Source organism: Lissotriton vulgaris, chromosome 4_1, assembly GCF_964263255.1.
Source record: "Lissotriton vulgaris chromosome 4_1, aLisVul1.2, whole genome shotgun sequence".
Classification (NCBI taxonomy): domain Eukaryota; kingdom Metazoa; phylum Chordata; class Amphibia; order Caudata; family Salamandridae; genus Lissotriton; species Lissotriton vulgaris.
The window spans coordinates 1302271185-1302276796 of NC_141691.1; positions in this window are offsets into that span (position 1 = coordinate 1302271185).

The window sequence follows — 5612 nt, forward strand, 5'->3', positions numbered from 1 at the left end:
AGTCTCGGCGTTTCATCGTTTGAGCTCTTATACGGTCGACAACCTCGCTCTCTGATGGAGATGACAAAAGAAGCCTGGGAGAACGAGGTTCCCGAAGAAACCTCAGCCACTCTGGATTATGCCCAGAACCTCAAATCCAAACTGGGAAAGCTCAGAGACCTGGCCTATGCCAACCTGGGGACCAGTCAGCAAAAACAGAAACAAATCTACGACAAAGGCAAGAAGTGGAGACAGTTGAGGGTAGGTGAATGGGCCCTCGTATTGTTATCCTCCTCCACTCAGAAGTTTCGTGCCAGTTGGACTGGACCCTTCAGAGTGGTCAAAACCATTGGTAAAACCACATATAGCCTACAGATCGGACCCCGAAAAACGCAAACCTACCATATAAACTCTCTAAAGAAATGGTTAGGAGCCCCTCCCGCCGATGTGCAAATCCTGACTAGTATTGATCCGTCTACTTCCACGCAAGACCAGCTGAATATCAATGATGAGCTGACTCAAGATCAAAAAAAGGATATACAGACAATACTCCAACAACATGAGGGATTGTTCTCGGACCAGCCCGGATTAACCAACCTGGCCGAACATCGAATAAATACCCCGCCTGAAAAGGTCATTAATATCAAACCCTACCGAGTTCCTGAAGCCAGGCGAACCGCCATAAAGAAAGAAGTACAAGACATGTTGGAGCTAGGGGTAATAAGGCCGTCAACCAGCCAATGGTCCAGTCCTATCGTCATGATTCCCAAGCCAGACGGTAGTCGGCGCTTTTGTATGGACTTCCGAGCCCTCAATGAGATTTCGGAATTCGATGCGTACCCGATCCCTTGCGTGGATGAACTCATAGAACGCCTTGGGGAAGCCCGGTACATCACGACACTCAACCTTACTAAAGGATATTGGCAGGTGCCCTTACGGGAGGAGGACAAGAAGAAGACCGCCTTCAGCACACACGAAGGGCATTATGAGTTCACCGTCCTCCCGTTCGGGCTCCACGGGGCACCTGCCACCTTCCAAAGGCTCATGAACACCGTTCTTGCCCCCGTATCTTCCATGGCATCGGCCTATTTAGACGACATCGTCATACACAGCAAAACCTGGGAAGAAAATTTACAGCATATCCATCAGGTGTTTCAGGAACTGGAGAAAGCGGGACTACGAGTAAACGCCAAGAAATCCCGTCTAGCCTACCAGAAGGTGAAGTACCTCGGTTATGTCTTGGGACATGGCATGATAGAACCGCAGATAGAGAAAGTCAGGGCTATAGTGGACACCCCTTTCCCCTCCACCCGAAAAGAAATGAGGGCCTTCCTAGGGTTGGTGGGGTATTATAGGAGGTTCATCCCACTCTTTGCGGACATTGCAGCCCCCCTTACGGATGCTCTACGCCAGCCAGGGAGATCCAACGCCCCCATCAAGCCCACAGAATGCATGGCCGATGCCTTCAACCAGCTAAAGCGCATCATAACTACTACCCCTGTGCTCACCTCACCAGATTTCTCAGTCCCGTTTCTGCTTCATACAGATGCCTCAGAGTACGGCATAGGCGCCGTATTGTCCCAGACAGGCAAAGACGGGCTGGAACACCCGGTTGTATACGTCAGCCGCAAACTCTTTCCTAGGGAGTTAAAGTATGCCACCATCGAAAAGGAGCGTTTGGCAGTACGGTGGGCTATTGAAAAACTAGCCTACTATCTCGAGGGTCGACCGTTCCACCTGTACACTGACCACGCTCCCCTCTTGTGGATGTCAAGGAATAAGTCCAACAACGCCAGGGTCATGCGCTGGTTCCTGGCGCTCCAGCCTTATTCATTTACTGTGCACCATAAGAAGGGAACTGAGAACGTCAATGCGGACTACCTGTCTCGCCATCCGCTCCCCGATCGGGAGCGTCCTAGGGGGGAGGTGTGTAACGGGGTGTACAAAAGGGTCTCGGAGGGCATGCAGGACTCAGAGCCTCCCGGTGCTGGTCTCCCTCGCGCAAAGAGGACGACCGAGGGGAGGTCCGACCTAACTCTTGTTCCCTCCCCTCCCCTCTCTCTGTCTCAATCACAGGACCCGGGTGCAAGCTGGACGGAATCGAACGCCATGGAATGGCCCTTTAACTCTGGAGAAAACGCTGAGTGGGAGGAGCCGACCTATCCGCCCTGCCCCTCAAAAGGAGAACCAGACGAGTCTCAGGTGTGCTTGTTCACCTGGAGGACGGAAGGAGAGAGCGTGCGGAGGACGGAGATTCGAGAGGAGGAAGTTGCAGACCGGAGGATTGGACCCCAGGAGGAGAGAGCGGGAGACACCAGTGGAAACGTCGAGAGCCGATCAGCGAGAGCGAAAGAAGGGAGCCGGACGACAGGAGTGGAAACGCGAGCAGAGTCGGCGCCTGCCACGGATGGAGGAAAGCCAGGAGGCCACCGTTCCCACGAGCCGCCCAGCCACTCACCTAGGGGAGGTGCGTGGCTTCTCCAGGTACGTGACCGATTAAGGGGCTGGGTAGGAGGTCAGCGTACACTAGGTACAACACCACGGGACGTTTAACTACCACGGTAACCTTCCGGCACACTTAAACCCGCCGATCACACGTTAACTGGAGCACCGGTGGTCCCCTCACTTCCCCTCCCCTGCACCGATCGTTGTTTGGAACCTACCCCTGACACTTTTCTTTTCCTTTTCTCTCTGGGTGATTGCTGGAGAGCTACTCCGATAGTCGGGACGGACTCCGAGGAAGAAGAGACCCCACCCCGAAGACCGGACGTGACCCGGAAGAAGGAAAAGGTCGTCCACCGCCGACGGAGCAGAAGCCGGTCCCCTCGGAAACACCCTAATCGTAAAAGCTGTACAGATCAACTGTTCGCTGCAATAAAACCTCAGTTGCCACGAGCACGCCTTTTGCCCATATCTTCTGCGCCGCAACCCGCTCCAATTGTAACACACACCCTGCACACAAACACCCACCACACCATACCCAAACAGCACACACCAGCACCTCCGAACTCCACACAAACACACCCCCCGAGCACCATGGCACCCAAAAAGAATCCTAAATTCTCTGACACCGAGCTCAGGGTAATGGTGGAAGAGATCATTCGTGTGGAACCCCACATCTTCGGATCCCTCGTGCAGCAGACGAGCATAGCTCGGAAGAACAGCCTGTGGGACCGTATCGTGACCAGGGTCAATGCCTCCGGGAGCGTCCCGAGAACCAAGGCTGACATCCAGAGGCGGTGGCACGACCTGAAGACCCGGGTGAAGTCCATTAGAGCCAGGAACTTCCTCCGGGCCAACCACACAGGCGGTGGAACCCCCCCGGAGCCCCTACCATACACCGAGTGGGAGGAGAAGGTGCTGACCATCCTGCTGGGCTTTTCTGCCGCCGGCGCCGGGGATCGAACCGTGATCTCCAGATTTCCGAGTCAGCTGCCCTAGCCGCGGCGTCAGCTATTCCTCAGAGTCACATGGTGCTGGGCTTTTCTGACGCCGGCGATCGAACCGTGATCTCCAGATTTCTGAGTCAGCCGCCCTAGCCGCGGCGTCAGCTATTCCTCAGAGTCACATGGTGCTGGGCTTTTCTGACGCCGGCTCCGGGGATCGAACCGTGATCTCCAGATTTCCGAATCAGCCGCCCTAGCCGCGGCGTCAGCTATTCCTCAGAGTCACATGGTGCTGGGCTTTTCTGCCGCCGGCGCCGGAGATCGAACCGTGATCTCCAGATTTCCGAGTCAGCCGCCCTAGCTGCGGCGTCAGCTATTTCTCAGAGTCACATGGTGCTGGGCTTTTCTGCCGCCGGCGCCGGGGATCGAACCGTGATCTCCAGATTTCGGAGTCAGCCGCCCTAGCCGCGGCGTCAGCTATTCCTCAGAGTCACATGGTGCTGGGCTTTTCTGCCGCCGGCGCTGGGGATCGAACCGTGATTCCCAGACATTCGGTCGGATGTGCTATGTACCGGATCGGAATCGGCCCCAATAAATTCGTACGTAAAGTATATAGCAAGTCAACCTGAAATCTGCTGGGTCAGAATGGGCTCGATTCCGATCCGTGTCGGTAGGAGTCCGTACGAATTTGTCGGAATTGGGAGTCCGACCATGGACGTGCTCCAATGGGTCCCAGGCAGTCCACCCCCCCGGGCGTCCAGGCCCGAGAGCTCTGGTGGTCCACCCCTTGCCTGAGGCCCAGCCGGTGTCCCTGAGCCCTGCCTTGCGTGGGCAGGCAGGAGGGAACCCTACCACGAAGGCTCGGGGTGGGAAGCATTTTCGAGCCCAGTCATCTGGTCTCACGCAATGCTTTCCAATGGGGCGACCAGGTGGCCGGGGTTCCCTGGAAGTCCCGATGAGGTGCCATTTGCCTCTCCGATCCCAGCGAGGGCTCCAGGAGGTTGGGTACTTTCGCGCCTTGGGTCCCCTCTGTCACCTCATGTGCACGGATTGCAAGAAAAGAGGGTAATTTTCCTCCGGATTACTAGGGAGAGGGTCAGTCAGACCTCCGTGTGGTCTGGTGATTCTGAATCAGGGCAAGGCAGGACACCCCTCCCAGGCTGGTGAGTGGGACCCCATGATTGGGATAGGCACCGAGGCGAAAATTATCAGTTCCGTGGGATTTTGAGACCTAGACCCGCCGAGGCGGGGAATCGAACCCTGGTCCCGGGCTAGACCTCTGCATCAGGGTCTGACTCGCTAACCATTGAGCCACACTTCTCCACTGCATGGCTGAGTGCCTGGGACGGGCCTTCACTTTCGCGTCCGCCCTGCAGATGGTCTTTCCTGTCCGTTGCCACCGCGGACGGTCTTTCCCGTCCTCCGCGGACGGTCTTTCCTGTCCGCCATCATAATCGGCCCCATCGTCCTGGCTATGTTAAGGGTGACCCGTTAAGCCTGGGGTAAATTAGGATGGCGGATGGTCTTTCCCGTCCGCCGCGGACGGAGGCAGGCAGGCAAGAAAGGCAGGCAGGCAGGCAGGAGCCCTACCACGAAGGCTCGGGGTGTGAAGCACTTTCGATCCCGGCCATCTGGTCGCACGGTACCGCTCGGGCATCTGGTCGCACGCAATGCTTTCCGATGGGGGCAACCAGATGGCCAAAGTTCCCTGGAAGTCCCTATGAGGTGCCATTTGCCTCCCGGATCCCAGCCAGGGCTCCAGGAGGTCGGGCACGTTTGCGCCTAGGGTCCCCGGAGCTTCACGGTGCGCACTTGTTCCAAGAAAGCGGGGTATCCTTCCTCCGGATTACTAGGGACAAGGTACTCTGGGACCCCTCTCGGCCTAGCGGTCCTCAGCCGGCAGCTGGGCGGGCCAGGATGTTGCCCCAGCCCCGGGTCCGTTCCTGGGCCTGCCGTGTGGCAGGAAGCCCTGGATGGGGTCCGGGAGGGCCCGGGGAGGTGTCCCCTGTGCCTCTGGGCTCCCAAATGGGTCCAGGGGCCCGGCCGGGCCCCGGGTCGGGTGCCACGGCCCTGGGCCCGGTCCACCGGCCTGCCGCACTGCCAAAGGACCAGGGCGGGGTTCCGTCGTGCCCGGGGAGCCTCCCCTCGCTCGGCTGAGTTCAGCAGCTCCGGCCGGGGCCCCTGAGGGTCCGTGGAGGGCGGCCTCCCCATCCCGGGCTCTCTCCTTGGTCCTGCTGCGTGGCAGGG